The following is a 23,633-nucleotide window of genomic DNA, read 5'->3' on the forward strand; positions in this document are numbered from 1 at the left end:
AGCCACACCTGAGACTTTTTTTTAGGTAGGTGGTTAGGTAAAAAGAGGCAATAACTCACTTTTTGTAATGCAGGGTAAAAAATTGATAACAGGTGAACAAAGATTAATATATTTAAAAAATTTATATTTATATTTAATTCACATAATGTTTGAACTAATATTGTACTATGTATCAGTTTTAATGATCAATTTTATTTCTACTTACCTATGGTATGTATGTCTATATTATTTTATTTATTTTTTAGGAGGGTTTTGTCATGGGGTGGGTGGTCAAAAAAAAAGCCACACCTGAAATAGGAGTTTGTGTACGCCTATGAATATATGGATACAAGTCCTTTAATTAGAGCAGCGTTTCTCAACCTGTGGTACACGGAAAGCTCATAGATGGTGCGATAAGAACATCTCCCTTTATAAAAAAAAAAAATGGAATGGATCATTCACATTAGAACTTAATTGGTATATTTGATATATTTAATAATAATATAAATAATAATTTTCTTTTTATACATTAAATGCTTATATTATTATTTATTATCATCATTTTGTAGTTCCAAATAAAATAAAATTCCGTATACACGAAAATTTTCAAACTTTGTAGGTGGTACGTGGATATAAAAATGTTGAGAATCGTTGAATTAGACGGTTTATGAGATTTAATTTAAGTTGTTCATAAGGTAACAAAGTCATAGTGTACCTATTAATTTATTTTAGAAGGAGCCTATTGGTTATACCTCGATGTATTTTGAATTGAATACTATACTAATTAGTCTGGTTATTTTTTTGGAAAAAATTAATTCAACATATCGTAGCCCGTAGGTACTACTAAAAGAAAAATAAATTATGAATAGTATTTTAAATATCTTTAAAAATAGAGGATACCTATGTCTATTTCATCACGTCTCCCACAGAATCGTTTTTCGTAACAATTATTTATCTTGAATTATTATCTCAATGACGAGATTTACTCAAACCCTACTATACGGCAGAGCGACTTCCCCAGTTTTTATGTCTGACTTTTTAAAATAATAATAATTTCAATTACATGTTCAATATAGTGTTGTACCTACCTATTCGATGATTATTTCAGCCGTGTCTGCATAAAACAAAAACACAAATTACAATGTTATATAACACTCATCTGTTCCACCGTTCGACGATGACCTCATCTCACAACCACAAAAAAAACCTCAATTTAGTAATGCATTTTTAAATTGTTATGTTGATGTATTCAACGTTTGTTGGTTACCAATACATTTATTACAATGTGTTGTTGGAAAAAGTGTGGTTTACAATGTTTGTAATGTTTACAATGTCACCTAATTTATTCGTATAACGTAATCATTAATCAAAACGTGTCGACACGTGGTTGGATTATTTTGCTCTTACAATCAAACCAATACATAGGTAGTACCAATAAGTACCTAGTAGTTGTAAATATGATTTTATCAATTGATTTATTATAATTTATAGTTTTTCTCATAACTGCTTCAGACTGTTTAAAAAAGAAAATGTAATTCCGATGCTATTTTGAACGATAACGTACTGATTTTGATTTTGATTAAAATTAACTACTTACATAAATAGATAAAAGAACCTATTTAATTTAAAAATTCCGATTCGGTTCCGGTACCATATTTATTGAAATAAAGGAATCGGTTCTGGTTCCGGTACCTTATTTATTAAAATAAAGGATTCGGTTCTGGTTCCGGTACCTTATTTATTAAAATAAAGGTTTCGGTTCTGGTTCCGGTACCTTATTTATTAAAATAAAGGTTTTGGTTCTGGTTCCGGTACCTTATTTATTAAAATAAAGGTTTTGGTTCTGGTTCCGGTTCTTAATAATTTAAAGGTTCTGGTTCCAGAACCGGAACGTGTTCTAACAAGCACCCCTCCCCCACCATATAACCGCCACTGTTGCAGTGCGAATCTATATAAGTAGAGGTGGTGGGTGTTATTTTTCAGCCCGGGAAATATAAATCTATGCGGCCCACAACAATTTACTTTTCTTTTGCTTTTTTTAGTAAGAAAAAAAATGTTCTATGGTAGGTACTTTCTTATGAAACAACACTTATTCTATAATTTCTATTGTACATTTGGCCTTCTATATTAAAGTATCAACTGTAATACAAGGTTATATTTGAGTCATAAATTAATTTACTTTGTAAGTTTAAATTCAAAATATCCGATACTTAATAGCTAAGTTTCCGACGGTGGAGCAATTTGCTTTTTAATTCCCACTATTTGACAACGTCATCAGAATTTTTATTACTAAATATTTTTTTGTTAGAAGCCATGAGTATAAAGGGTATATTTCATCTTAATTCATAGGATTTCGTAAACGAGTGTTAATAATTTTTAAATTGAAAATGAGCAAGCTCCTAATAATATATTTAAAAAAATATATAAGCTAGTGCAATATAAAAAATGGTTTTATTCGCAATAATTGTTGTACATTTTTATATTAATGATATTAGATCATATTTTGCTTTTGGAGGTTTTCACTGTAATAATAATATTATATTTTTTTATATTAATATAGAAATCAGGTAAATTAAAACTTTTTCGTTTTGTTCCAAATTAAACATATTAAGTTGAATTATTCTGATTATAAACTATGCATAGAAATATGTTTCATATTTTTTTCCAGTCGTAAGCAGATAATGTAAATATTATCTATTCTAAAAATCTTTTTTTAAAACTATTACAATAAAATGAACAGGTAACAAACATGCTAAACCTAAAACCTAAAACCTACATTCGATTATTGTTTATAAAATGTATTATCTCCATCATACAATCAATGACATTATGTATCACAATATTAGGTACATAATATATTGTTACGGAATTTTTTTTTAAATGCATCAATGGTTTTCATTCATCGCGTTTGATTAATTCAGTCGATTTTAAATAGTGGGTACTTACATATAATAAACCGATATTCCAATCAGCCGCTTGCGAGAGGGCTCAATTGCGTGGTTACACCCATTTTAAATTTGGTTGGTAATTCCTCTTGTATACAAAATCAGCGTAGTACGACACTTTCTATTATAAGTAATAACACTAATGACAGAATCGACCTGTATAATATTAATATCGTATTATATTTATAATACCCACGTGTAATTCAATATTGTGACTCAAAACATTTTTATCGTGCATATAAATAGGAGCGGAGAGGGTAGGTACTATCATGTTTCGACCTATCCTCCACTTAATTTTTGAACACTATAAATGCCCGTATATAGGGACGTCGTTCTTCGCCGCTCGTTTGTTGTTATAACAGAATGTTCTTTTCGTTCGTGCTATTATATATTTTTTTAAATTTTAATTTCTCACGATAGTCCGCGTAATATTACGCATAATAGTTCATAGACCCGGTGGCGGTGCCTTTGGATGGAGCTTTACATGAACCCTGCAGGACGAAAAATACGCTTCTGTGTAGTGCCTTCGAAAAACACTTATAGGTACCTGCCGCGGGAGAGGAGAGGACTCTGCAAAGTTGGGCCACGCAAAATAACACACAGTGCGAGTTATACTAGGTACTGCATGTGTAATAATTACAATATGATATAGGCATATAGCCATGTCTGCGAGAAGATGATACTATATAGCAGCAGTCACGGTCTTGTCCCTCGGATGTATATTACAATACACAGAGTGATTATTCATCGTTGACCAGACGGTGTTATAAGTGAATGCGTGTAAATTAATAAATATTGATGCAATAATAGGCATTACAATTAATGTGTTGGTAGAAAAGAAAATCATATTAAATGATAATATAAAATCATAGCCTAGATATTATAATAGCCAATAGATTGTGATTCGTGGATATAAATGTGTTATTATACATTAAAGACCATATAGTTAATATAGATATAAGACAAGAAATATAATAAAATGAATTTCCATAAAAGGTTTAGAAAATGTAATTAACTTTTAACTAGCTACAGTATAAAATGTAAATATTTATATTTATATTGGTTACAAAATATTTAAAGATACTTTCTGTAATTATCGAAAAATGTATTATGTTCAATCTTCCTAAAACAAGTCCATCTTCGAAACAGCTTAACCTTATTTGACTAACCCAATACTTTTATAGTTATTAAATGTTTTACTAATTTAGAGGAGGGACCAAATAAATGTTTAAATAATTGTAAATTAAGTAACACTTTATTTTATGTGTTAAAAAGCAAAAAAAATGCTGTTTTTGGGGGAAAAAAAGTTATATTTGCGGTTCAAAGACCGGTTTGATTCATATTTCTCAGGTCGAAAAAAATCGTCAATCCATCCCTGCTTGAAGACTATAATATTATGACCATATTTTCGAATACTTAAGATTTTTTGTACTACTTAAGGATGATACTATGACAATACAAAACTTCTGTTTTTAAATAAATATTTTTTTTAGAATTTTTATGTATCTAAATTATTGGAAATTATCTAAAAATTGGAAAGAATAGTTTTTGAGTAATATAACTTTGTATACTAAGGATAATATACCTATTATGTCTATGGTAGTGGGTTAAGTAAAGTTGGGGGTTTCTGCGATTTCAAAATGTTAGTTATTACCATCGATCTATCAATATAAATCGTTTATAAAAATCATCCAAGTACCTATAATAAATATTACATCTAATACCACATATAGTTTGTATTTTAATAAAACCATTTTTAATGAAAATTATCATTTGTATAAAAATTGTAATAACTCAGGAACTACTCTTAAGAATTTTGATTTAGATACATCAACATTTTCAAGAAAATTATGCACTAAATAAATTTTAGTGAAAAAAGGAGGTTCTCATTTAAAAAAAACAAAAGTTTATATTGCCATCACAGGACACTCTTTAGTACACTTCCTAGTATAAGTAGTCTCAGTAATTTGAAAATATCGTCGTCTTTAAGTATACTCACTTAAAAATTCTACTTAAAAATCAGAATTTCAATGAGTTCCGCTATCAAAGGGGAAAAAACGGTGGTGAGCATGCTAAAAAAATCACCCTGTATATAGCGCATAAATACGGTAGGTGTACATACGCACACGTAGCATGTGGGCAGGCATATCGCGTATTATATACTTACGACGGCGCCCCCGCGGAGGAGTGATTAACCGCTCGAAATCAGTCCTGAAATTAAATCCAACCCTCCCCACAGAAGCCACGCATACTTTCGCGTTAATAAATATCGCGGGCGCGCGCGACATTCGCAACGGACGTCTGCTCACGTATAAGCCGACAGTGGTGTGTCGTATTTCCGGTCGAAATCCTCCTCGAGGCATTAATCAGCCTCCGTCTACATATTATACGGTGTAATAATTAATATTATATATACAGGGCGGGCACCGGTGGACGCAGTTAACGTATTATAGCGTAATGATATATTATATACAAGGCGATTCACCGAGCACGCTCACCCCATTATTTTCTTAAAATATAAAGTACCTAGTTTACCTAAATTTGATTTTTGGAATTTTTAAATACTTGTACCTAGTTAAAGACAGCATTTTCAATTTTTCGAGATTTTTTGTAGATACTACTAATAATTGAGGAGTGTGGGATATCAAACTTCTGTTTGAAAACACCACATTTCTACTGTAAATTAATAACAATTTTCCAAAGTATAGATATTTTAATAACTGAAAAACTGCTGTTCGAATTCTGAATTAGTTGTCTACGTCATCAACATTTTCAAAAACTCGATCCACTTAATAATTAACAGTAAAAAGGGTGGTTGTCATTTGAAAAACAAAAGTTTGTGTCACTCCTTAAATTGTATAACAATTTCAAGAGGTTAAAAACTTGATTTTTATGAATACGTATTTCACAAAATAAAAATTTTAATAAACGAAAATAATGTGGGTGAATATGCTTAGTGAATGACCCTGATATTACGGGCTTGGTGCGTTAAAATGTCGAATGCAAAATACATAATAATCATATGAGAATTATTATCCACGCAAATCGAATTTATCGGAACCTGACTCAAGACACATTATTAGTACCGAAGGGTGCTAATAAAAAAAGACTCTTCCCAAAATATTGACCACTGTCTTTTTTGCATGTAAAAATATCTTGTTTTTAAAAAACAGTATATCAGGCGCAAAAATCGTGTATGAATATAAAACTTTTAACGTCCTATTTGTAAGTATAAAATCACAAACAGTATATATATAGGTACCTATTTAAATATTTTAATTTTTTTCTTCTAATTTTCCGTTTTTTATATGACAACATTTATATTATTTATTACAATGTACCGATTAAATGCTTCCTAATGGTAATTTTTTTTTTATATCCATTCAAAATCAGTGATCGAAAAATAAATATAATAAAAATCTTTACTTTTGTATGGCAGTGTTCTATAATATGTACTAAATTTTAATTAGTGTTGTAGGAACTCAATTTTTTTCACACATTAAATCGAAATTACGTACCTATACTTAGGTACGTGACCTATTTTTATTATAACTACCTAAATTAGAAATTAGTTATGTTTTACCGTATATAATATAGATACATTAGAAAATAGGCAATAACATATCCCATATTTATTTCACTAAAATGTATTAAATTAGTGCATTAAGTATTTGATATGCATTGTTTATGATATTTTTAAATTGGCATATTATTCCATTGTATCTACATTCGTATTTCGTACCAATATTTTGTTTTATTATAAAGCGTGAAAATCGTAAAATATTACTTTTAAAAATTCATTATATACCTAACAATATTTGTATATTATTTTGGCTTACAATAATAAAAAAAGACGTAAAACATTTTAGATTAAAAAATAACATCTCAAGTATTATATTAATATGTATATATAATATACCAGGAAAACAATAAGGTTGAATAAAAATAAGTGTATTAAGCTGCGCATACAAAATATCTGGTATTTTTGTATTGAAGTTAAAAAATATGTTTTTGATTCTGTGTGGTGGGGGGTAATCATATTAAATTGTTAGAATAAAAGATATAACCTAACGTATTTTAACGGCTTTCAGTTTCTGTCTTCTTCGCTGAAAGTTTATGGATATACTTTAAAATAAAACTTTCGACAATTTCTTTGGCATAGTGGTTTCCTTCTTTTTCATTCCTTTCAAATATCCACGTAACCGGCTTACAGCTATATAGAATAATGAGTATAGTAAAGTTATAACTATTCAATTTTGATTTTTAATAAAGAAAGTGTCTTTATTTACCTCCATCCATGTGTAGGCTATTGTATAATATTACTCGTATATTACAGGTTATAAATAAAAACTGCATTTTTTACTCGTATATTGGATTTGTATACATTCATAAGCAGTTCTGGAAATATTAAATATAATATTATAATTATATCATAGCAATGTCAATCAAATCATGTTATCGTTGTTTATCAGATACAACGTAAACTTCATCCGCAGTAAAAACCAAATATTATATTGCTTGACCTAAAATTAGATACTACAATTATATAGGTTTATATTTTTACTTAAAATTTCACAATATATCACGTACATTGGCTATATTGATATGTATATAATTATACGAACCAGTCTATAAATTAAATGATGAAAATGTTGTACACGGTACACTATTGGTAGGCACATACAACCTACTATTACCATAAAGTTGTGCACATTTCAAAAAAAGTAATACTAATAAAACAACACATTATAATACAGATTCATTAAATTGTTTCAAATTTAAATTGTAAGGGTATAGTAAAATATCATTAAACAATATAACAATAAAGTATTTTTTCTAAGAAAAAGTGAGGAAAAATAATACGTTTGCTAAGATTTTCTAAACTGAGTAGTTTAAGCATCTTTACTAATATTACATTTAAACTAATATTATAGATCTTCATTATATACTTTTAACAGGACGTACTTTAGAATTAATAGCTTTTAGGAACTGGTATATAAAAAAAAAATATTCAAATGACAATTATATTTCGTATAAAGGTCTTAAAGACCCATGTATTAAGTTTAAGATATTTTCAGAATTAATAATAGTTTTCTACGATATTTGGATATAACTCTAAAATTATGAATACACTAGTTAGTCAGAACTTCAGAAGTCACTAATACAATTAACAAGTGAGTAACGTAGTATTTAAATTACTTAATTTGAATTATTTCACATAAAATCATTACACACTTTTGGCACACCAACGGTTGTTACCAATCTATATAATAAATAATATGATAACCGAGGTTAGGTTACATTTCAACCGCTTGCATTTATCATAACATAGTAGATGTTTTTAATCGAGCTTAAATAATTTAGCTTATTATTAGTTTATATAATAACTATTGTATTAGAAATTAAATTTAATCGTAGAATGTATATTTTTATTTTATGTAATACATACATAAAAAAATATCTTATTAATTATTACTTTCGTGATTTTTAATCAAGTAAGTATGATAATTGAATTGAAAAAAGTCTGAATTTTGAAAACTTCAAGAATTTGTGTTAAACAGGAAAATAGTGAAAATGTAACTCAATAATGATGAGTAGGTGGGTAATTTAGCTAGCTTTAATATAAAATATTAATGAGAGAGATTTGATATCACACCTAAGCGGTATTACCACTTGAACCCATAAAAACGTCGGCGTGAACAGTCCCAACATTTCTATTTTTTAACTATGATAGCTAGAAAGTTGGTTGATAACTTATTAAAAAGAGATTATCAAGTAAATACTAACTGTAGAATTAAAACTTTTTTAAAAAAGATTATTTAATTTTTCACAGATAAAAAAAAAGAGTTATTTTTCGTTAGATTTTCATTTAGGGAGGTAGATTTCCAAAACTGGAGAACGGATTTTGTTGTTTGGGCTTTGGGGTGTTGTTAGATTCACATTGGCTAGGAGAAGTGCAGAGAAGATTTTCAGAACTTTATCTCCTAATCGTTAATTCACTAGTCACTACAAATGTGAATCTAACAAGACCCCAAACAATACGAAATCCGCTCTCTAGTTTCAGAGATCTATTTCACTAAATGAAAATGAAAATGATTTTTTTTGGGGCTGTTCACACCGACATTTTTTTGGATCAAATTGTTATACCGTTTGGGTGTGATATCAGTTAATACATTTCCAAAAATTAAAAATCAAGAAAGTTTACATGACGATCCCTGACTTGGCGTTTTTATCATGTCAATGTACCTACTTTTACAAGTTCATAGTTAATACACAATTTATTATACTTTAATTTAGTTTAAAGTAACTTGGATGGAATATCAATAATGTCTTTTAATTAAATTTATTATGTTAAAATGAACTGATGTAATTTGTTGGTTTTTTTTAAAATTTAAATTCATACATTAAAAGTTGATTTTTATCATTTATTATAATATTATACATTCAAGTGTTGTAGCATAAATTTATATTTAATATTTTAATGATGTTATTATTATTTTTTTTGTGTCGGAAATAAAGTGTTTAATACCTACGAAGGGAGAATTCACTATATAGCTTAAAAGGACTGAATATTTGTCTCGTCTTATTGATGAATAAATTTACATAAATTATTTACTTGCGGAAATAGTTGACAAAGACGACTCAAAACCCTTATAAGTTTCACCCTAAATCATTACTCGGTAATAATACATTCTTATTCTAATTTTTGAAAAACTAATGGTCTAGGTTTCAAGAGTTTTTTCAAATTCCAATGGATTTCTTTAAATACTTAATGATACTTAATAATATTTTTAATGCGCCTTTCTTATTGAACATATTTTACTATATATCTAATTTATTTCTTGAATAATAATTGTATCATCACTTTAAAATATTAAGATGTTGGAGAAAGTGTTCATCACCTTGAATAAAATATCGAAAAATATTCGAAGTATTGTACAGTATTGGGTATTATTTCAATCAAGTATCAAATATCTCCTTAGAGATAAGGCTATTTTTTTATATTGAATTATCCTTTTTATTGAAAATAGTAAAATATTTACAATATGTATAGTTACACAACAAGGAAATTTGTTGTAAAATAAATAATAAGACATTGTTCCATGATAGAATGACGCATCCAGTGACATTAGTTCTGAGTGAGTAGTTCTACAGTGATCTGATCTTAGGACTCAGCTAGGGTATGATAAAGCTAATTTAATATAAATATATAAAAATTTTTTTTCATCGTAAAATTTTACCATAGTCATTAAGTTGCCAACAATTTATGTTTCAAATACAATAGTATAAATCTTGAACACTTACATAATATATTCAAATTTTGTTATAATATAGGTAGCCATATTGTCAACGTTTCAAATTATAATATCAACAGTGTTATTATTACTATTATTATTAACGTAAAATGTAAGTACATTTATTCTTAATGATTTTTTCTGATATGTCTTAAGAGTTAAGACCTATTTTTTATGCTTTTTCAATAAACTTTTTTAATAAATTACGAATTATGATTAGAGTTCACACGGCGTGCTGCAGGGTAGGCTATTTTCGGTAGATCACATTGTCGCTGTTCTATTTTTTCGGCTTATTTTATTATAATATTTAGAGATGTAAATGATGTAAATGTTACCAATTTTCTTTTTACAGGTAAATTATTTTTTACACAAAAAAATATTGTGTGTCCCCCGTAATCAAATTCAATAAAAAACGCCTATCCCGAATATTGTAAAGAGATATCTATTTTTATTATGAAGTGATAATAAATACCAATAAATTAATTATTATACTAATCGTATTTTCTATTTTCTCAACACTGTGTTATATAATCAATAATAGTCAAAAGTAATTAAATATAAATATTTGTCAAAAGTAAATAAATATAAATATTTAAACTTTTGAATATAAAAAAATAAAGGAAATGCTATGTTAATTTTGATAATTTAATTTAAAATTGTATTATGAATATTTAAATAAGTATTCATTATAATATGTACTGATACAGAATAATAGATCCATTTTTAGTTCATTATTGTTATTCTTAGAAAGAAAGAAATTTGTCAAGAATATAACAATAGAAAAAACAATATAATGAAAATGTATCGGTAGAATATATTTCAGATGTCTGATTCGGCGGTGCACTATTCAAATATGCTTCTGTTCAGCATTATTGCCACGTCAATCCAAGTCTAATCTTACTAATAATAATATTATAATATCCACACACACTATATTTATAACAATTGTAGCGTAAAACAGACTTTAGGATAACTCGTAGGTATGACATATTTTTTGGCAGGAACATCACTTTATTATGACTTGTTGACTCGGGTGGTTATTTTAAGTACAGTTCAACGTTTTCGGATCATAAATCATTTATGTCATCCGTATGATTGACGTTTCACACACACACATACACAAACTGGTGTCGTATAAATTATAACGATATAACCGTAAATGGCTGTCAGCTTTTCTGTGGCTGTGGGGGAAGAAAAATAATCAAACTGTTTGGACGGTAAATGATAATAATAATAATAATAATAGTAGTAATGATATAAATAATATTATTAATATTTTTTATTCAAATCGCCCTCTTTCCGAGGGGCGTGCGAGGAGAGCGGGACCGGATGGCGTTCGGTCCTGGAATAATATCGTGATGGTGTCGGATGATCAGATCAAAATGTAATCTCGCTGAACGGTGAACGATTCCCAAGGCAACAATTTATCGTCCCGCCCGCCGCCAAACAACATTTAGACGTTTGCCAATAAAAGCACACTCGCACGCGGATGAATATGAATTTATATGTTCCACGCAAATATTAGGTATACATTATAATATTATTGTGAGTAACTGCGAAACGCTATTCACAAAATCTAAAAATATACATATAGGTATATATTATATATCTGCAGAACGTTTTATTGGCTTACACCGCAATAACTGCTGCAGGTGCCTTTTGCTTGTTTCGGTTCTGGTTGTATATTATCTTTTAAAAAGGGTATAAACCAGTAGCGTTGTTTTTAGTGAAAACAAATATTATGTGAGTTTCAAGTACAATTTTATTTTATTATAACTTTGAGAACACACAAAAAAACTCGTTATTCATCGCTAATGTGTCAAATATACTTATTGAATATGTTAAAGAAATAAATTTACATTTAGATAATGTGACAAAACAGTTTAAATGAAGGAAGTTGAAAATATTTTGTTTCAAAAACCATAAACAACAGTGATTATATTATTTATTTTTAATTATACTTATGTAATTATATATTTTTATCTGCGATGTCGAAGCAATGTTCTTACATCGTGCTGTCGGGAAACCATATTAACAAACCATAATTCGTGTACCTACCAAAATAGCTATTATTTTCATCGACAATATTATATTAGTTCGGGAAATGGATGTATTCATTTTTTCCCATATTATATGGGTGTGCATGTGAATATGATAATAATATCATATATATTATGATAAAATACATACCGAACCTGAACATTTGTGGCACTGATACACACGTAGTAAGTTGCGACGTGCACGTAATATGTTCTACGGCGTTGGTTGATTGATTGCGAGAGAATACAAAAATCTGTATGCACTCGGTGTTAAATTTGGATTTCAATGAAGATTTCGTGACTACTCTGCAACACACATAATATATGCCCCGACAGATAGTGTATACTATTATGTATATTGTGATATGCTCACGAGAGCTGATTGATGATTCGGATGGTTTTCGTAGAATAATAATAATATTATGATGTAGTAAATAATAATAACGGTACTAGATAATGATGGTTGTAGTGGTGCGAGATGATCCTCTGCATTGTACCATTATTATGTATGGATACCGACAAATTTGCATTTAAAACATGTAAAATAAAATTTATACGTCGCGGTTTGTATTGGATGAGGGTATGAAAAATTAAATGAAAACAATAACGTTTAATATATTATGATAGTTAGACAATTGTGTATAAATGCTTTGAATCCGATCGATTTTTAAAATATTTTTTTGTGATAATAATACTCCCGCGCGCAGTGTATATATAATAAAAATATCGTTTTATATTCATAACAAATCGTGTTCATTACTAGAATTTCCACATAAAATATGTGAACTTCCGTACTATCAGGATAGGCGCAGTGAGAACGTCGTGTACTTCTACAAAATATTATTGTAATGGTGTTATTATTTTGGTTCGGGTCGTTGTTGTGAAACATAAGTATGCATATAATATAGGAATATTATAACTATATTAAATACAATAATTAACCTCGTACAGTCAAAAGATTATACGTACAATATGAGTGGGTACTATTTTTACAACAACAATGATATCACAAACGATAAACGCATTTAAACGAATAAAGTATTATAATTTTATACGATATTATGCGAAACGCTTTGGTGCTATAATTCGCCACCGTCGGCATACGACGCACATGATGACTGACGGTTCGAATCGATTAAATTATTATTAAATTATCCTCGACGATGACCTCGATCGCCCTCGACTGCAGTTGTATATCTATCGGCGGCGGCTGCGCGTCCAGCGGTGCGGAAAATCGCGCCGGGGAGGAAAATCAACGCTCAGTTCATTTAAATTACTTCAAAAGAATGACCGCCGAGATCCTTTAAATCCAGGACACGCGCTTTCCGCAGACGGGTTTTTCATACACAATATTGCGAACGCTCAAACACACACACACACGCACTCACACATTTATATAAGCGACGAAGAGAGCGAAATTGAATTCACCACATTTTCGGGTCTGGCGAAAGATTCGACTACGTGTGCGTGTATGTATATATATATATATACAATATGTTTTTATATATATATATATATATGCAGTGTATACGGCCAGTTTGTGTGAGACCTCATTATTGCAAGGATTTTGTTTCGGCCCAGGATTTCTCTGGGGACCGGACTCGCCGTGCCAATTGTTTCGCACAACACCGCATCATCCCTTTATATTCTCTCGCCGCCTGCACGTGGGAATGTCTATGGACATATATATATATATATATATTCGAGTGCGAAGAAACGTTTCGGCCGTCCGGTTGAGCCGCCGTAAATCTCCTTTATGATTGGAAAAACCTGTCGATTTATACACACACACACACACACACACACACACACACACACACACACACACACACACACACCCCTATACAGCAGGGTCCGGTCCCGCAGTTTGACTGACCATTCGCCGTGTCCCGTTTCATCTCCAGCGCACTTTTATCCCGGTATATATAGGTTACGATAAACGCGCAGTGGGTGATGGTGTAAAATGGAAATTGCGCAGAGTGAACAATTGCACACCTGCGCAATGACAATAACAATAATATCTATATAATAATACCTATACAATAAAATAATACCCAGGTATATTTTTATTACATTATAGTATTGGCCTATCGGAAGTGAGCTCCACACTATACCTATGTCGTACCCATGTGTATCCGCAGTACAATATGATTTATTTATACTCTTAGATTTCGTATAATGACGTTATTTAAATTACTTATCGTTCTCATATCATTCGCGCTTGTGCGTTTCTCGAAAGATTTCACAATATGAATACGGTGCACATTCAACCTCGTATGTATTCCAAAAGAGTTTGATGGAATAAAACACACACACGCACACTGGAGTCGACCAAACTTTGGCGGAATAAAATGTAAATTCGTTGTATAAACGGAGTTTTCGGCGAGCTTTCTTAAAGCGTTACAATATATAGTAGTAGTTCGCGAGTAATGCAGAAACGTTAAATTACCATAATGAAATTGTATATATATATAAATGTATAAAAAAGTATCTAAACTTTTAGATGTTCGACTTAAAAGTAAACTGGATATGTACGGGAGGGACGACTATAATATATACATATATATATATAATATAAGAGACGCGTGAAGCAATCGAATGAATAAACGACCGTACCTACACCGAAGCGCTCGTTAAAAATCTGAATGTGAGCCCGAACGTAATAATATGCGTGTATTACACGATGAGAATAAAACAGTTTAAAAAGTTATTATTAACTCAACTCGACTCAGCGAGGCCGTCCCTGGGGCAAGGCGAGTGCCTTGGAAATTTGTTCGACTGCTCTTCGTTGCTTAATGTAATTGAGGGGAAGTATATTAAAATAATATATTCTCCACCTGTTCCAGGCGCATATAGTAGATATAATAAAGCCATATAACATAGGTACGTCCCATCGCACAAACCTTGTTTGTTTTTACAGCGGTTATAATGTAATAACGTGGTTTTTGGTTGAAAATGTTCGCCCATTTCTCGGCCATATATAACTTTGAAATCTCGAGCACTACAACAGCTGGCAGCAAAAATGTTACCAGATCAGAGTTGTTCCACGATAATTGAAATTTCCCGTAAAATTATATTATATTATAATACACACGTGGGATAAGGAGTCGCGAGTAATAATGAGAACCTTTTCTAGTATAAGTAAAGATTATATTATAATTATGAATTGTACCTACGTGTGGACATATAATAACCAGAGTATCGTATTTATGCGAGGAGAACTTACTGTAGGGGTTTTTCGCCCCCCAAGGAATTTATTATATATTCTTTTGTATTTATATTTTCTTAAACTTGTATAAAGGGAAGAAAATAAGTGCTAAAATGTTGACGATATTTTCTATTTATTTTTTTAAGAATATTAGGAATCACGATGTCGATAGTTTGTTAAAAGAAAAAAATGTTATGCTTTAGGTTTATCAAATAGTTTCAGAATTCGGGTGATTGTATTTGGGTGTTGTGGCGTTGTGTGATCAGCTTCAGTGCATTTATGATCGTGGTACCTATAATTATTAACGGAACGCGGTGGCATAATATCCATAGATAATATATACAATATACATGGATGAGACATACCATGTATTTAAGTGTGATCGAAGAGCATATATTAGTTACCAAAGTGGTTACAAGTAATTAAGGTGTAGTATCACAACAAACCGTGATAAGTGAAACCACAATACACATATTTAGATATTATTTTAGTTTGTAAACTTTTTTATAATATATATTAAAAACACTGATTACAATGGTCCATAATAATAACAATAAAACAAACATATTGAAGTCAAATATTATATAATTCAAAAATCGGCAGATTATCTACGTGATGATCAAAATTGTCTTTATCGTATAACCAGTATATATAATACCGCAAATAGCCATTATATGGTAACTGGTAGACTCTTCGTTCACAGTTCTTTGCGTATATTAGGTATATGCGGATATTCTATACATGCATTTATTATCTATGATAATATCGTGGTTATATAATATTATATGACTAGATGAAGTGATTGACTAGTTATTAAAAATAAAAAATAAAAATTGAATGTATAACTTATTTATTTATATTATGTAAATGTACCACTTGACATAATTAACCACGTCGGGGGCTGGATGGAGCCAAAATTAAGGTGGGACGTTATTAACAATCACTGAGAGTGTAGAGCATATTACAATAGGTACATTTATGCCGGCAGATATATTAATGATGACTATATATCTGCCGGTATAAAGTCACAGGACATAAAATGAAGGACATATTTTGATCGAATGTATCGAGATTTTTCACTTTTCAATCACAATGCCGTACATACACGCCTCAGTACAATATATTATGTAGTACATTGTACATAATATCCCATATATATATGCATAGGTATAATATAACATTATGCTTTAGTTAATAAAACTTCTTATATTTCAAGTAATGCTAGTCTCTCAGTATAGGAGAATCCAACAACAGTCCAATAAAAAATATCACTATACAAACACTGTTCATAATTCAATTAAGTATTTAAAAAATCTAATAGTTTAAGCAATTGCCTTATTATACTTAAGTATAATAATAATACTAATATAGTATACAATAATTTAATAAGTAATAATTTAAATCACTGACGGGCGGATACCAATGGCCCCACAGCCACCGAGGTTTTATTTCTTTAATAAAAAAAATGAAAAATATTATGCTTTGTTTTGAACGCGCAATCAACCTCGCGCGTACAGGCGAACAAAAACGAGTAGGTATATAATATAATGCAATATTACGCGTATATTATATCGCACGCGTTATTGATTTTGAGTTCATACCGCGCGGTAAAGACGACACCGTGGTATATATTATATCATATTGTCTCTATAATATGCATGTATGTGTATGTGTTGAGACCGAGAGGTAGATCAGAGGGGGGGGGGGAGGGAGGGAGAGAAAAACATTTCTCTGCGGGATTGGACGGCGTGCGAGCGGAAGCAAAATCGAGCGTAAAAAGAAAAAAAAAATGTCAGCAAAGACCGTTCAACATTCGAAAGGAGGAAAAAAAAGTGCATTTATATATAGTTATACGTGAAAACCTCTCGATGGGAAACCTGCACGTATATACACGTTGGACCTCGTGCCGGGTTGCACCCCTCGTGCGGTACGTACCTTCCTACCTACCTATATATACAATATAATATAATATACGGACAAATATAAAATGATTGAAAAGGCGGAGGTCACGCGGGATGAAATCCTTTGGCGTACGCCTAATAAAAAGGAGATAAAAGTGTATTCGACGCGTTTAAGTTTATTAAAGGAAAAAAAAAATCGTTTATTCAGCATACGCGTTATGTGATGTACTTACAATATTTTTGAATCGATATATATGTGTACATTGTACATCGTATATTATATATAATATATTAGATACACTAGCTCCGGGCGTGAGTTGTATGCGCAGTTCATGTCATATTGTACGCGTCTTAGCAATAATCAACAATTTTTAAAATAATATATGACCTGCAGCTCATAGCTTATCTTGTGTAAATATGATAATATTATATTATACTGACGCATAATAAACAATATCGATCCTGAATTCGTGTCGCAGGTGTGAATAATTCCAAAGACCAACCGAAGTACGTTTTTTATTCCGAACCAGAACAGATATATATATATATTTTCGTTTATCACAACGGGCCGTTTGTGTGTGGTGTGTGAAACTTTATAAATTTCATTTTAACACCTTTATCGATATTGGACCTATATTATTAAACAGAACATTTTCTCTCACATTTTCGTAATGTTGGGATTTTTGTACAAATTATATTATACTTTACTGCAGTAAATAATGGCTGTTATCATCGCACGACGAATATTATTATTTAGTATTATTATGATTATTTCATCATAATATTGTTGGACATAATATCATATTTTATTAATGTACAATTGTTTTTATTCGATTTTAGTTAAAACAGTATGATATAATATATATTATATCTATAGGATGTTTCAAAGAGAACGCCAGATTTTAAAAAGCTGCCGTTTTTGCGATTTTGCAACCGTGAGATTTTTTCTTATGGGAATACACTAAACCACCAGTTTACCAGATTCGAAATGTCTTGGAACTTAAGCTAGAAATTCGATGTGTCATCATTGCGTGTGATCATCAGACGATGGTTAATTTCATGGAACGATGGAATCGCCTGTAGTGCTAGTTTGCTGGATATTGTTTTTTACGTTTAAATCTAAACTTATCCGGAAGAGAATAATGGTACTTATGTTTTTTTTTTTTTATAGAAATACATTTGATTTATGTCAGTTCCAAATTCAGCGCTGGTTTGATGTATGCAATTATTAATTCGGTCGATTTGCACGTGCCTTGACAGAGACATCAAAACCAACTTAAGCCCGGAGCAGACAGACATTCAAAATTAGTAATTTAAATTAAAAAATGTTTACGATACACAAAAACACCAATGGAGCGAAGTAGCTAGTTACACTACACGTTCATTCAGTCGACATTCAGTTACATTTTTTTTTGAATGATTATATAATATACGATTTATGCCAAAGTACAATCAACAACTTTGATAAAGTTAACACTCAAAAATAAAAATTATGCCTATATATTAATATACATAGTATAAAGTCCAGGAATTAACAGAAACAATAGCAGAAACGCAGGCTATGCATTAATGTAGCGCCCTACAAACAGAAGTTATTAATTATTTAATATAATAAGAGACCATAGCATCAATGTTTCTGTATAATATTATAATATTACATTATTATTATGTCGATCTCGGTTATCTGATTTTGAGAGATTTTAAATTAGCGTGTTTAGGTGAGGTTGTAATTTTCTGAGGAAGATACACCTATGTATAAAGTTATATGTATAACTCAATAGGTTATTTTGATCACTATTGAAATCCAGAAATAGTACATATCTAAGATACAACAGTCAGTACTCGAATGGGGGGGGGGGGGGGTGCTCCCCTACTATTTTTATATTTTTTTTTGCGTACCCCTACTATTTTTTTTTTATTTGGACGGGGTACGGAAGAAACTCATGGCCGAAATAATTTTTTATTAAAATGTAGATTTCAATCGATGTCAATTATATAACAAGTTTTACAATTGTTCATAATAAAATTATTTTTTGTATTAGTTTATTAATTAATTATATCTAATAGCACACTGTGTTGTACCTATATAGTCAGTAGTTCACAGATCATAGATCATATACAACGGTCAACAATACAAGTATATTATCTAAGGCACATATACTGATGTGTGCTAGTATATATACCATCTTAAATCGTGTTCCGAATGAAATGTTAACAGTTATGGTTATCATTTATCGGTGTTTTTGAATTTTTATATTTATCAAAATATGTCGTCTCTTTTCAATCAAAAACAATAATTGTTGATTTTGTTATCTATTTAGTATATTGAATAGACAGGTAGATTATTATTAATTTTTTTTTCTACTGTAACAATGTAAGATGTAGATATTGCTATCAAAACATATTATACCTATTTGGAATGCAAAATGTGTTGCTGAAAAGTGGTATTCATTATTCAAAATGTATGTAAGGCAGGAGCGTGGGGGGGGGGGGCAAGGCCTCCACGGGTCTGTGTTGAATAATTGCGCCCTTGGAACGCAGTTTTTAAATCGTTGGATGAGCTCCTCTACTTAATTTTTCCCAATTCGAGCACTGACAACAGTAGTATACATATTTTGAGCTCCATATCGCTCATATTTTGTATGTTCATGGTACTTTTGTTTTTTTCTCCGCGGTAATTACACCATGTGCAAGCGGGAATGTCCTCCTCAGAGTACACTGGTTTTACTATATCAAACATCACTGGGAGATTACACACTCGTTGTCCACTTATTTTCACCTCACACAAAAATATATACCTTAAGGTATAATATAGCATTTTACTGGCGGATTTCACAATTTTTGTCCACGAATTCTCGGCTTACACAAAATATTTACCGTACTTTAAAATTACAGAAAGTTTGCACACTCTCAAAATCGGTTTTAACCCTTACTCAAAAATATTTGTACCTTATTATTTAGGCATAAATATAACATAATAATACCAAATCATTCTCATTGTACCCGTTATAAGCACAATATAAATATAACTATTCTTAAATTAAGAACTTGTTATGCACAGTTAGAAGCTGATTATGTATTTGTACAGTTTTGTGTTAAATTAATAAATTAACTTAGATAACTTGTATTATCCTAACTAAAAAAAAAATAGTTTAATAACAATATTTGTAAAATTATTTGGATAAGTACAAGTTTATTTAAGTATATTAAACATTACCTATTTACCTATATTGCCATAGATATCTTATTATTGTAAAACACTATATTATGTTCCATATTGTTTTGTCTCCTTTTATTTTGTTATTCACTAAAATGAACTCGACCAAAATATTATTATATCTTATTATCAGGACTTGCAAAAGTTATAATAACGTTATATTTACAAAAAAACGATTGAAATTTGTAAACGCAATTATAACGGTAAGCGATAATCAAAAATAATTCAATACCGCAAAACAAAACATAACGATTAACAAAATATAATATTATATAACATTAAACAAAACATTACGCAAAACGTAATTTATAGAATTTCGTTGAACAAAAAATAACGCAAAACGAAATAATTTAAAATCCATTTATTTAAAAGTTATATTGGTTTCGTAGAAATATTTATTTCATGCGTACAGACATTAGAATTGATTATATTATATTCCGTATCTGGGCCATTACCTGCCCGCATTAGTTATTATTAATACATTTAATAGGTATTAACACTACTATAAATAACGATAAATGCAAAACTTGTACAACGTTTTAATTCTGAATAACGATAAACGCAAAACTTGGATAATGTTTTAATTGTAAGTATCATAAAAGTGAATTTTATTTTTCAAATGCAATAAATTCCTGCTTTATTCTTATTTTTAATTCATAATATTGTTATTGTTTGTTTATTGTTTATTGTTATATCTCTACTTGTATATCTATAAATTACCTACAATTGTAATTATTATTGATTTTATACTGTATTATCTCACTTCCGCACAGCCAGCGGCTTGAAAGTTACCAACTTCTGTTGTTTTAATTATGTCTTTAATTCTTTATCTATATTGTTAAACTATATTAGTTAAGGAATAAATTAATTAATAAAATCGTATTTTTTTAAAAATGTTTAATCGACACAAAAACAGCGCCGTTGAAAAAAGTATGATATTCACATCTATAAAAATATATTGTTTCACGATCTAACAAATGGAGATACTAAATCAAAATATTACAAATTGAATAAAAAAATAAATATATTTTGTAGCAGTTTGATTAATGATTGTACATGTAGGTACATATTATTATTAACTGGATAGTGTTAACATTATTATTTTTTTTATGTGAGGCTTTATGTTTATGTTTTTAATCATTCATGACTTTGACACCTATTGCATGTATAACATGATGTAGCTTAAGCTAATTGTTAAAATAAAATATACGTTGGTGCAAATTGTATCAGCTGTGCGTTATATTATTTTGTACATTGTATTAGTATTACAAGTTATACCTAGTGTAATGTTTGGTTTGTTTTATATGAAGAGTTCAATATTTATAACAAGCAAACATAAATCATAGTATCATACAATTAAAATATTTAGCACTATATATCTTAAATAGAATAATTGTATTCGTCGATAGCACAATTTGATTTAACTTTTTGGTTTTATATCATGAAAGTTTAGATTATTCAATTAACAGTTAACACATTTTGATTCAAGTCCAATATTCAGCGAGTTAAAATATATTACATATTTCAGTGAAACCTCCACTAACGGACACTTTCCAATAACGGACGTCTTGTCATCTTCAAATATGCCTAACGTTTTCTCGGGAAACAAGTACAAACCTGAGCCCTCTAAATAGCGGACACCTCCGAATATTGGACAACATTTCAGTGATTGATAGTGGTCGTTATTCAGAGGTTTCACTGTAATTTTTTACGACGTAGAAACATTTTATACGTCTTATATCTCCTTTATTATTGGGCCAGTTAAACTCGTTTTAATTTGAATAGGAATTTTTTTTAAATTATAATAATAAGATTATAAAATATAAAATATAAAATATAAGAAAAATGTATTCGGACTAATTACAATATTTATACTCCGTATAATGTAATATTTAGTTATTTTTTTCTTTACTTACAACTAATACCTATTATATGTCTTACTTACCTGTGAATAAAAATTGGCCCCGGGGAAACAGAAAATTTGGCCCAGTTTTGGGCTAATAATAAAACATTTATAAGTTATCGGCCCAAATGTATTCAAGCAGTCCACATTTTTGACAGAATCAGGCGGGGATCACTCACCCGCCATCCTAGCCAGTCCGCCCCTATTACTTACGCGTACTATATATAGTATGGTTCAACTTGTAACTTTCCCGTGATTGAGGCCAGCTGAAAGTTATAGATGAAGATCTTTTCATTATTATGCACACCGTGAATTTAACTGATCTGAATCTATAATAGCTGCAAACCCGTTTTCTTGGCAAAAGCAATATTATAATGATTATATCAATGTTTAATCCAAATATATTCAGGCGGATCCCACAGCGTGGAACTCGTATGCAGGCATACCAAACTTAGAGGATCCGAGGATACCTTTAGCTCGCCATACCGAATTAACGGCCAGCTGTTGCTCGGCAGGACGAGGCATACATATTATACATTATTTAAATATTTATTAGGTGATTAGTGGTTGGTATTAGGTGATACACAATGAATCATTTTCATATCAATAGGTACGATTTTATTTTTGTACGTTACAACGGAAAGTCAGGTGATTTTATTCGCAATAAAAATTAGTAACGGTCAACACGTCAGGGAGTGAGTTTCCTGACATATAAGTCATATTTTAATAAAATTACAAAAAGTCAATATTATAATTAACATTTATTTTTATTTTATATTTCATTCTGCAGCGGTATACCTATATCTATTCCACGATACAGTTAGGATTTATTCCGATTTGCATGATAACAATAATTTTTAGAAAAATACAGTATGACATGTTTCTATGAATATTTAGTTAAGATTTGTGAGGTGAAGATTATAGAATGTGTATTGCTATCTGGCATCTGCTCAGTATGTATTTGGTATACCTATATATTGTAATATTGCTTATTACGTTTTTTTTTTTAATAAATAATATTAAAATTTATTCTATGTTTAGATAGGACGAAGGCAATATTTGAATATCATTTCAATTGCAATGCAGGTATCGACACATTTGTTTTGTTCACTTGGGCAAATGACGGTTGAAATGAATTGTGTTAAA

Source organism: Metopolophium dirhodum, chromosome 1 (assembly GCF_019925205.1).
Source record: "Metopolophium dirhodum isolate CAU chromosome 1, ASM1992520v1, whole genome shotgun sequence".
NCBI classification, from domain to species: domain Eukaryota; kingdom Metazoa; phylum Arthropoda; class Insecta; order Hemiptera; family Aphididae; genus Metopolophium; species Metopolophium dirhodum.